Below are 12,006 nucleotides of genomic sequence, written 5' to 3'. Positions count from 1 at the left end.
TTGCTGAACTTTTAATCACAACAGAAGAGATCTCGTTTCTTCTTTGCTGTTCTTTTTCCTCGTTCTCTCCCAACTGGGCAGAAACAGACCATTCACCTAGATCAGGGCTTTTCAACCTTTTCACCCATTGTACCACTTTTAGGATATGGCAGCATCCGAGTATCCCCAGTCGCCTAGCAAGGTGTCAAAAACTTGATGACCAAAAAAAAAAAAGGAAAAAAGTGATGAAATACAGGTAGTCCTCAATTTACAACAGTTCGCTTAGTGACTGTTCAAAGTTACAATGGCACTGAAAAAAAAGTGCCCCCTAAGCCACAGATGAGCAAGACACCTGCCTGCCTGCCCGGCAGCGCTCTTTCTCCTGTCCGAGGTTTTCATCATTGTGAGCATTTCTGTTGAGGATTGGCAGTGGGGGTGGGGTGGGGTGGGTGTTTGGTTTTTACTCCCCCCGTCTGCTGGGTGGTTGCAGCAGGTTTTGGTCACTTCACATGACCCTGGGACACTGTGAGTGTCATAAATATAAATCAGTTGCCAAGCATCCGAATGTAAATCACAAGACCCTGGAGACATTCCAGCTGATTGGTGCTTCGTCTGGGCTCAGCAGAAGCGCCAGGATCAGTGCCGAGCTCAAGCTGGAGCCTGGCGCTGATCCTGACGCTTCCGCTGAGCCCTGACAGCCCTGCAGCTCCAGCCATCTCTCGCTCAGGCTTGTGTGGTGCTGCCACCGGTTCAGCTCATTCCCCTCCCCCTCTACTCTGCTAGGATGGTCACGTACCACCTGCCAGGTGCCAATGTACCACAGGTGCTACCCGTACCACTGGTTGAAAAGCCCTGACCTAGATGACTTGCCCAAAACTAAAAGAAATTGAAGTCACGTCTCCAACATTAACATAAGTACCCACATCCATTTCTCCCAATGAATATACCTTTCAAGCACTTTTTTATAACATAGGTATCTTTTCACAGAAAAAGGAGGTGCTTATTTCAACTTGTAGACCCACACTTGTCCAGAGCTCTTCTTTCTCTGCATTGCATAGAATATAATCAGAATCTTAAAAAATAAGCAAACATTGAAAGTAAAGATAGGAAATTGGAAGCATTAATCTTTTAATCTTATGTTTAAACAACACGTAAACATCTCCAGATGTTCAATATTCTGAATGATTATGCTTTTGAACTAAAGCGGTGGTGGTGATGTGCTTAGTAATTATAGGAATTTCAAATGTTGGTGTGGAGTGTGATTGGTACAATTGGTTTTAATCCTTGGCTGAATAGATATCCGAGCATGGCTGGCTTTGTGGACATTGTGGAGACAAAAGAAAGAATAGGTATCTTTTTAAATGTTTGAGGAAAACAAAAAAAACAGAATTACTCAATGCACAATACATTTGCTGTTTAAGTAAAAACATGCTTTAAGTGTATACTTAGATTCAAATCACAGCAAAGGCTAATTTTAAAATAAGTACATGAGTGTAATCTACATGTTTATATATTTAGATTTATATTATATATTTAGATTTATATTATATTTAGTTTTTATATATAATATTTAAATTATCTTCTGAATAATGTTTTTATTATGATGATAAGGCGCACAGTTAGCCAGCTGTTTAAACTGTATTTGATATTTTACTTACCTATCCTTCCCAAGGACTTATGGCACAGGTCTGCAACCTGCGGCTCCAGAGCCGCATGCGGCTCTTTCAGCCGTCCCCTGCGGCTCCCAGTCCTCTGCCATGTGCAGTCCAAAAAAAGGTGGGACTAAAAAAGTTCAACCACTCAATTCAAATATGCAGGGTAGGTGCATATCTCGCCTTGGCTCCACTCTTCAGTCAAACCCTGTTCTGCGCATGCGCGCATGTACGCGCATGTGCACACATTTTTTGCAGCTCCCAGTTTTTCCTTTTGTGATGGAACCGGTTCTGAGTGGCTCTTTCACTGTTTCAGGTTGCTGACCCCTGACTTATGGTAAGCAAATGTTATTTGATGGTGTTAAATATATTATTATTATTATTATTATTATTATTATTATTATTATTATTATTATTATTGTTGTTGTTGTTGTTGTGGTTGTTGTTGTTGTGGTTGTTGTTGTTGTGGTTGTTGTTGTGGTTGTTGTGGTTGTGGTGGTGGTGGTGGTGTGGTAATCTGTACTTAGTTCATGGTCTAAGACTGGTGAACATTTAATTTTTCAAACCCTAATCAATGACTTGTGCACTATTAAGGTTGCATCTAACAATATAGACAATTCCAAGCAGGATATTTGTTTGTAAAGTTAGGGTATTCAGTTCTGATAAATTCAATGCTTCCAAATATTGAGGAAGTTCTTTAGTTATCGCTTTGAAGGCTCCTATCACAATTGGTTTACAACAGATTTCTTTTTCCATGAGCATTCAACTTTGATCTGCAAGTCTTGATATTGTGCAATTTTTCCCAATTGCTTTTCTTCAATCCTAGCATCATCCAGAATAGCAATACCAATGAATTAGACTCCTTTCTTTCCAATAACTGTTATAGCAGGTATGTTATAAACAAGATACCTGTCCATTTGGATCTTAAAGTCCATAATATTTTAATCTTCTCTTTTTTCTAAAAGTATGTTGTTGTGATGGTCCAATAGTTTTTACCACATTCAGATCCAAACCTGTGGCCAGATTTCTAATGAATAATTATAGGAACTCAGTCATGAGGCTGCTTATAGACAATTTATGAAATTTTGTTGCAGCCACTTCATACCCACAGTTTGTCATGTTCAAAATTGTTATCAGTAGGACCATTGATAAGATAAAGAGTAAAGGTGATAAAATTATCTTGGAAGATTCCACATTTAATTTCAACTTCTCCTCATTACCTACCAGTTACATTTGTCAAAATTTCATTGTATTCATAAATTGCCAAATGTTTCTGCTGATACCAAAAATCTGAAGATATTTTTCAAACCAGCTATGTGAAACAGAATCAAATTCCTTTTTTATAGTCTATCCAAGCCGTAAACAAGTTTTTTCTTTTTAAAAATTATTTAAAACCAATTATCAATTAATACCTGGTCTTTTGTTCCTTTTGAATTTTTGCAGAATCTTTTAGTTGTTACTATTATTGTTGTTGTTGTAAATATTACTTATATAAATCTTTTTTTATTATATACAAAAATGTGAAATCATATGTATTGTATTCTTCCCAAGAGTTTTGGGTTGTCATAATGCAAGCAATTATCTTCTGTAATTAACAGATGGAAATGTCAGTGCAGATATTGTAAGTGACATTCACAATTTTATTGGTATTTCACCATTGTGACCACAGCTACTGCTACATTGTTTCAACTTTGATTTTCAGATCTTGATGTTTTGCAATCTTGTACTCTTCTATTCTATTATTCCTTGTTATTGCCACATCAATTATCCACACTTTTTTCTTTAACCACAGTTAAATCTGGTGTGTTAAGAGCCAAGACTTTATCACCCTTGTGTTAAAAACAATATTGCCAGAAAATTTGGACAAGTCTGCCATCTTGTGGAACAAAATGTAAACAACACTTTATTTCTCTACTATATGCTTTTCAAACCATTCATTTAGAGCAATTCTGATATTTGCAAATGGTATTTTTCATCTTTACAAAGACTAATGTGTGGGTAGCCATTGGGATCAAGGCATCTAATTAACACCAATAGAGAGATCACAGATCAGTAACCAAAGTTCTTAAATGTAGAAATTCATGGATTTGAATCCTGATTTGTTTAGATCAGGTGTCTCCAAACTTCAACTTCAACTGTCAGAACTCCCCAGCCAGCCATGCTGGTTGAGGAATTCTGGGAGTTGAGGTCCGTAAGTCTTAAAGTTGCCAAATTTGGAGATTCCTGGTCTAGATATCTGGCTACATCATGAGGTAGTTACTGAGACTCAAGAAATAATATCTTGGGGTCACTTTTTAATAATAATTGGAGTAGATTATGGGCGAGAACTGGACATGGAACCACTGATTGGTTCAAAATTGAGCAAGGAGTCTGGCAAGGCTGTATACTGTCGCCCTGCCTATTTAACTTATATGCAGAGCACATCATGAGAAAGGCAGGGCTAGATGAGTCAAAAGATGGAATTAAGATTGCCGGAAGAAATATCAGAACTAAAGAGCCTCTTGTTGCGAGTGAAGAGGGAGAGTGCAAAACTTGGGTTGAAACTAAACATTAAGAAAACCAAGATCATGGCATCTGGCCCTCTCAATTCCTGGCAAATAGATGGGGAAGAAATGGAGGTAGTGACAGATTTTATTTTCCTGGGCTCCAAGATCACTGCAGATGGGGACTGTAGCCAAGAAATTAAAAGACGCTTGCTCCTGGGGAGGAAAGCCATGGCAAATCTAGACAGCACACTAAAAAGCAGAGACATCACCCTGTCAACAAAAGTGTGTATAGTCAAGGCTATGGTCTTCCCAGTTGCAATGTATGGCAGTGAAAGTTGGACCATAAAAAAGGCTGAGCGCCAAAGAATTGAGGCCTTTGAACTATGGTGCTGGAGAAGACTCCTGCGAGTCCCTTGGACTGCAAGGCGATCAAACCGGTCAGTCCTAGAGGAGATCAACCCTGACTGCTCTTTAAAAGGCCAGATCCTGAAGCTAAAACTCAAATACTTTGGCCACCTAATGAGAAGGAAGGACTCACTGGAGAAGAGCCTAATGCTGGGAAAGATCGAGGGCAATAGAAGAAGGGGACGACAGAGAATGAAGTGGCTGGATGGAGTCACTGAAGCAGTAGGCGTGAGCTTAAATGGACTCCAGAAGATGGTAGAGGACAGGAAGGCCTGGAGGAACATTGTCCATAGGGTTGCAATGGGTCAGACACGACTTCGCAGCTAACAACAACAACAGATTATGGGCATTTTAATAAACTTTTGATGGGCTCTGGCAATATATTAAAATCAGTTTACATTAGAAAACTGATGAGGTTCCTCCCCACTTTCTATTAGACAATGCTTATCTTTGTCTCACCCACCCCTTCCCTCTCCCCACTGGTAGATGACCATATTTTCTACCAAAAGTTGCTTTTGTCCCAAACTATTGATCTATAAAAGTGCCATTTTTAAAATAGATTATTGGAAAGTCAGCAGAGGATATTTGTTACTATGTTATTATGGTCTTGTTCAAGTTAGTTTGATAGCAACAATATATACTGCTCAAAAAAATAAAGGGAACACTCAAACAACACAATGTACTGTATTTAATGGTAGGATGTCTTGTTTTGTGTTCCCTTTATTTTTTTGAGCAGTATATTAAGTTCTGTGCAAAAGACGTATGAATCTTAACTGCATGGAACCAACAGTTTTACCTACAATGGCAGGCAGGCAGGAGAAAAGAATTGGACAGGAAGGCCTGGAGGAACATTGTCCATAGGGTTGCGATGGGTCGGACACGACTTCGCAACTAACAACAACAAATTCCCACATGTCATTGTTGCAAAGTGTATCAAAGCCTCCTTAGTTAATATCAGTAGTGATTGCCTCTACTGACCTAGGGAATTCAATTGCAAATCAGTTCACCAGCTGTCTGTCAAAATCAGATCTTCATTCCCAATTGCAAGAATTGTAGTCACCACCACCCTCCCTGGGACACATATTTCTGTTTCTTCTGTAGAGGCAAGGTGTACCTCTGTATCTTCTCCAGAACTCATCAATAGGGCAATAACTTAAAAATTCTCACTAGAACAGCTGTTCTTTTGCTATCAGTGAGAGACCAGGATCTACAGTAAAGAAATGGCTAACAAATCCCCAGTTTCATCAGACACTCAAATTCCCATTTCTTTCTGTTTTTTCACAGAATAATGGCTGACTTCCTTTCGCAAAGGAGACATCTTGGATGCCTAGGAGCAGGGCTTTTTTTCTCATAGAATGCTCAGAACGGTGTTCTGGCACTTTTTTTTTTTTTTGCAAAAAAAACACACACACCCAAAACCCCCAGCTCCCTTATTGGCTTTCCTAAGCCTATTGCAGGGCTAGGCAATCTTGGCTCTTTTTTATGACTCATGGACTTCAACTCCCAGAAATCCTGAGCCAGCCATGCTGAGGGGAAAGGGAGAGGTTTCCAAGCTGAGCCAGGATGGCTAAGGAATTCTGGGAGTTGAAGTCCATGAGACAGAAAAGAGCCAAGGTTGCCTACCCTGCACTAGAGGAGGACATTAAAATTATTTACAGGGTTACTTCTTTAGGAGCTAAACTTTTAGAATCTAAAACAGCTAATTCAAAAAAGCCAACAGGAAAGAACCTCAGATTTTTCATCTGCTTCTGTCTTTTGGAAGGTAAAATTAGATAACAAAATAATCTATTTCCCATGTTAACATCTCTGCAATGATGATTTCATAAAGGTAACAGGAAAGAAATGAGAAACATTTTTTCTCAATGTAATATGTCTAATTTAGCTGATGCTAGAAAAAATAGTATCTTTTGTACTATTTTGTACTATTGAAAACTATTTTGAATTTAACCATCTATTATAACTAAACCACTTTAAATTAAACAATTCTTAAGAATGAAATATTCTTAATTTGGACTTTACTTTTACTGTTTGTACTTTTGTGTGTTTTGAAAAATAGATTATTTAGAATCTAGTTATGTTGCATTTCAGTCTTTAAATAATTAACCTAGTATATACATAACAATATATGATGTTTTCCATGGTGAGCTTAACATCAATAACATTTATTAAAAAGGCTAAAATAATTTCTGGTGGCATTATCTGTACATTAAAATTTTGTTTAGTCACAGTCTTTCACTTTTCACATTCTGGAAAAGCAGTGTTCATGTATTCTAGCAAAAGATGTTACATATGTGCATAAGCGTAGTTAGTAGCATATGCCTTTTTAAAAATATCAAACATGCAAAGAAACAAAAATAAGTCCAAATTATCTGTATTACATCCAGAAATGCCAACTTTGCAACCAGTATTTATCATCCATAACTATGGCACCCTAAGGATACCCGCATACATGCAAATGTTTCTCTGGGATCAGTAACGCAGCAGGGATTGTTTTTTCCTTCCAGTAACATACAGTGCTTTTTTTGTAAAAGAAAAAGGTGCCAGAACTCACACGTCATACAACCAACCTTGCCTACCCTACAAGGTTCCATCCAAAAAAGGTGCCGAAACTCCGTTCTGAGCGTTCGATGAGAAAAAAAGCCCTGGTAACATATACCTAAAACCAGTTTATTGTATTTGGCAATTGTACTAAAAAAAATCTCATTGTCAACCAATATAATTCATTTAATTTGAAATCAAGTGAAAAATTGATTTAAATTATTTTATTAAAATAAATTAATGGCAATTCTTTTATAAGAAGTTGCCTCAAACAAAATGAGTTTGACATGCCTGCTCTAGATAGTTGAATGCTCTAAAATAAATTCTAGACCAGGCCTGTACATGCAGCCTGCCAAGCACCCTTGGACAGAGCACAGACTTTTTTAAAAAAAAAAGTAATAAAATCACCCCCACTGCCCTAAAAGTCATGTTGCCTAGTGCCTCCATGGCTTACCATCACCTCGAGCTCCAACACTGTAGATGCTCCTCTAGTCACCAAATCATTGATTAGCCCACCAGCATTCCTTTGCAGACCACAAAGATTTTTAATTTATCAGTGTGGGCCTTTCCCTTCTCCAAGTTGCACAGACCTCTTGTAGATTTTCCTCTTGCCTTTCTCAGTTAACTCCTTGTCATTGAGCAAGAATTGACTTTGTAGGGAAGCATATTATCATTTGATGTATATTTAATATATATTCTACCTTTATTTACCAATTATATAATATTTGTATGCAATCCACATGGCGAGGTTTGGGGCAACTTACAATAGAAAAAATATATTTTTAAAATCATAAGATTAAAACATAAAAGCAGGGCTTTTTTTTCTCATTGAATGCTCAAAATGGCATTCCGGCACCTTTTTTTGCACAAAAAAAAACCTTTTGCACAAGCTATGCTACTCCCTCCCTCCCACAAACTATGCTACTCGAAAACCAATAGGAATTGCTGCTGAGAGCGCCAAAAGACCTGGCCGGCAAACGTTGCACCAGCAAGTTGTCTGCAGCGAAGGTGAGTTGGCAGGAAGTTTGCGTCCCTCCCTGCTGCCCAACTACACCATCTCAAGTAAGGAGTGGGAGGGGGTTCTGCGGAGTCCATGTGTACTCCTTCCTTGTGCTCACCCGTGTCAGCCAGGCTGGTGGCCTACTCAGTGTTGGACCTGCGCCACCGTCACCTCGTCCTGCATGCCTAAGTGGCCACCCTGCATTGCCTGGCCCGCACCGCCTCCACTGCCTGCCCCGCGCAGCCCCACTGTATAGAGTGGGCCCCGCTGCTCCCACTGCACCAGCTGCGCTGGCTCTGGCCCAGGGGGACAGCCCACCACCAACACCCCTCATGCCCGTCACCGCAGCAGCACCGCCTCCCTGCCTCCCCGTCTCCTGCACCCGCCAAGATGAGAGTTCTGCACCTTTTTTTTTTTTTTAGAAAAAAAGCCCTGCCTAGGAGTGACTCAAATCTGTTACTTCTCCTCAGTGGTGGGATTCAAATGTTAATAACTGGTTCTCTGTGTGGCTGCCGCTTCCGGAAGTCCATTCTGGGCCTGCACAACAAAAAATTAGCTACCAGTTCTGGTAAACTGGTGTGAACTGGTTTCTCCCTCATGTTTTGAGTCTCAACTAAACATTATTTTAATTATGTTGAAACTTTGACTGCAAAGAGCTTCCTATCTCAAAGTCCTCAAAGAAGAGATTCACTTTCAGCACCTCTGACTCTGGATTAACACTAAGTATTTTTCAAACATGAAATGTATAATAAAATGAATATAATGTGTGTAATCTTGGAAAACTAAATAAATCAAGCTAAAAACCTTCTTTGCAATCTTGCAAACATTTTCTTCCTCTGTAAAAGAGAAATTTGGTTGCTTTTTATTTTTTGTTTGTTTGTTTTACCAAAGATGTTCAAAAATTCTCTTCATGGCTTGCTTTATTTTATAACTGCCTATCTTCTTAATTGCACACTTTCCTGATAACGCTGTAACCTTCCATGTTCCCCATTTTTAATAGTCTCATTTGAGGAGTTCACATGTGATGCTTGTCTTTGGGAAAGAATGGGAACTAAGATTTCTGAAAAAGCTAGAAAGAGACTAAAGACAAATTCATCAAATATATTTCTTGGCCACTCACCACTCATATGTGCAATAATAGTATATGCTACACACTCCTTTGAAGGTTTTAGGCTGTAAAACACCTGATACCAAAAATGCAGGAGAATTTGTCTGTGCGTGGGATTACCAGATTTCCTCCATCTGGCAACACAGTCTTAAAATAAAATATTGTCCTGCTTGGAGTGCTGATTTTTTTTTAATAGACCACAACAGTAGTTCAAAATTTCATGTACTGTCACTTTTTAAATTGTCTGCTTCTTTCTTTTCATTGTCCACTAACAGACTCTACTACCTAGATTTACATTATTTCCTGGCTCAAATTCAGCCCCTTCAAATGTTCACTGTAATCTGTAGATTTGTTATTTATTTCTATGGTAAAATTGGAAAAGTGAATCACTATGAATTTTATATTACTTCTAGCAAATGTTTCTGAAAATAATGATTTTATTGCAAGTCAAAAACAATATTTTCTGATGCTGGAAAAACTAACATACACCATAGTACATTTTTTTGTCTGCTTTTTGCTGTAATTTTTATTGGAATGCCAAGACAGTTAAATAGTATGTCATCTTTTTCCTGCAGTTGTCCTCATCTTTTTCCTGAAGTTGTCCTCCTTTACCTATTCAGATATCTGCTAACTCCACTTCTCAGGCTAAATGATCCAGCACTATTTGATATAAGTGATCCTCTTTAAAAAAAAGGAAATTATGCTAACACGTTAAAAAAAACTAAATGAACATTATTATTCTTTTTGGAAAACATGTTTTTAATCTCAACCTTTAAAAGGAGGAAGTAGAGTCTATTTACTCAGTATGAAAAAATGTTGCCACCTATAGATCAACTCTGGCAAATGCAGGGACTGCAGCTCCCAGAATTCCCCAGCCATCATGATAGCTAGGAAATTCTGGGAGTTCATGTCCACTCTTGCCAACTTTAAGATGGCAAGTTTGAAGAACACAGTCATAGAATCTAGAAAAAACTATTATGCCATTCTGAGAATCTTGGAAGACAGAAGGGTCTTTTTTTAAAAAAAAAATCAGATCCATATATTCATTTTGTTGCTTTAGAACAGGGGTGTCAAACTCAATTTTATTGAGGGCCGCATCAGCATTGTGGTTGCCCTCGGGGAGCCGTGTGGGTATGGCCAGGGTGGGCATGGCCTACTGGGTGGGCATGGCTAGAGTGCGTATGGCCTACTGGGTGGGCATGGCCAGCTCTACATCATTCGCATCAAGGGTGCCTATGGGGGCTTGGGCAGGAGTGGGACAGATCTGAGGGTCTCTGGCAGAAGGAGGGTCTCTGGGCCGGGGCCAAGGCAGTGGGGGCCGTTCCCTCACTGTTTCCAGGATGGCTTCGTGGGCCACATGAAACCACTTCGCAGGCTGCATCCGGTCCCCGGGCCTTGTGTTTGACATGTCTGCTTTAGAACAATTTACTTCAATTCAGTAATGGCTATCAGTACTCAATTTTAGGTCCTATCATCCCTGCACAAAACGGCCACGGACTTTGAACTTCATTAGCCATTTTGCTGGGATTTCTGAAGCCCAACGGATCTGCAAATTATCAGATCGAGAAAATCTAAGCTTCATATGAATCTTGAAGGATCGAAACGAAATCTGCCAAAAGTTCAAAGCAAGAACAATTGGCATCTTCGGGATTCTAATTAGAACAAAGATTTCATTCCTCTTTTTTTACCCTTTCCATTGGCACAAAAATGTATATTCAGCAAGTTTTGTCCTATAATAACTAATCCTTTACTTCAATTGGATATATTTTTGCCACAGTGAATGACTTCATGATTGAAATCAAAGGATGCTGCCATCTGCTACATCATCTTTTCTAGCCAATCTTAATCTATTTTTAACAGGCTATCATTTTGGGGGCAAGGATGTGTTACTGATTCCAAAAAGTTAAATTGAATAGGTTGGATACTGCATTATGGTGCTAGAGCCTATCACTCCAGACACATCAGAGATTCTATCATTTTCATAAAAATCATTGACATGTCACTCTAAAGCTGCCTTAAGAGTCCATTTAACTATTGTGGGGCTATTGTACTCTGTGAGTTTTCAGCTGATGACTTTTCCAATATATACACATATTCCATTCTGGCAACATTAAAACCAATTAGCATTGAGTTGCCACTTCAAAAGTGAATTAAAGTTGACAGCCCAATCAATAAAAATGAGGTAAATATCCAGCTGAGGGGGAAAAGGGCCATCTGTTCATCTCTCAGTGAGAGGACAGGAAGAAAAGGGGTTTGGATGGGGGAAAGAACTGGTGTACAACATGGCATGCATAATCTTCTCTTTGTTTTCTTGTCACAGTGTCAGCACTCTCACCGTATCTGAAAGCCATACCCATTTTTCAAACTTCATTTTCTTTCCCAAGTATGTACAAATTGGGAAGCAGCTTGTATCCAGAGCTACCCTCGGGAGAGCCATAACCTTTCAGAAATTTCTGAAATATCACTTTTGGCATCCCTCATCATTTCTCACATTGGCTGATGCCATGGGATATTGTATATGCTATGGGATATTGTATAATTCTGGATCTAGGGATTATGAAGCCCAGTCAGTCTGCAGTGGATAAAGTAAAGCTTCAAGCAAAACTAAGCAGGAGTCAGAAATTCAATATCTTGAGGGACATTGAAGCCAAGTGAACCAAACATTATGCAAAATGCATAGGCTTATATTACATAGGTGCTGTGGCTAGGATTTTGTTCTTTCCTTAAAACACTGGTAACTGTAGTCTAGCTCTTATGGTAGTGTTTTTATTCACTTTCCCTCTCAAGGAGATGGACAAATCTACCAATGTTTTCCATCATTTGTGGTTGGAGAATAGT

This window comes from Vipera ursinii, assembly GCF_947247035.1.
Source record: "Vipera ursinii genome assembly, chromosome: Z".
NCBI classification, from domain to species: domain Eukaryota; kingdom Metazoa; phylum Chordata; class Lepidosauria; order Squamata; family Viperidae; genus Vipera; species Vipera ursinii.
The sequence above is the reverse complement of the archived record's forward strand: the minus strand, read 5'-3'. Positions refer to the sequence as shown.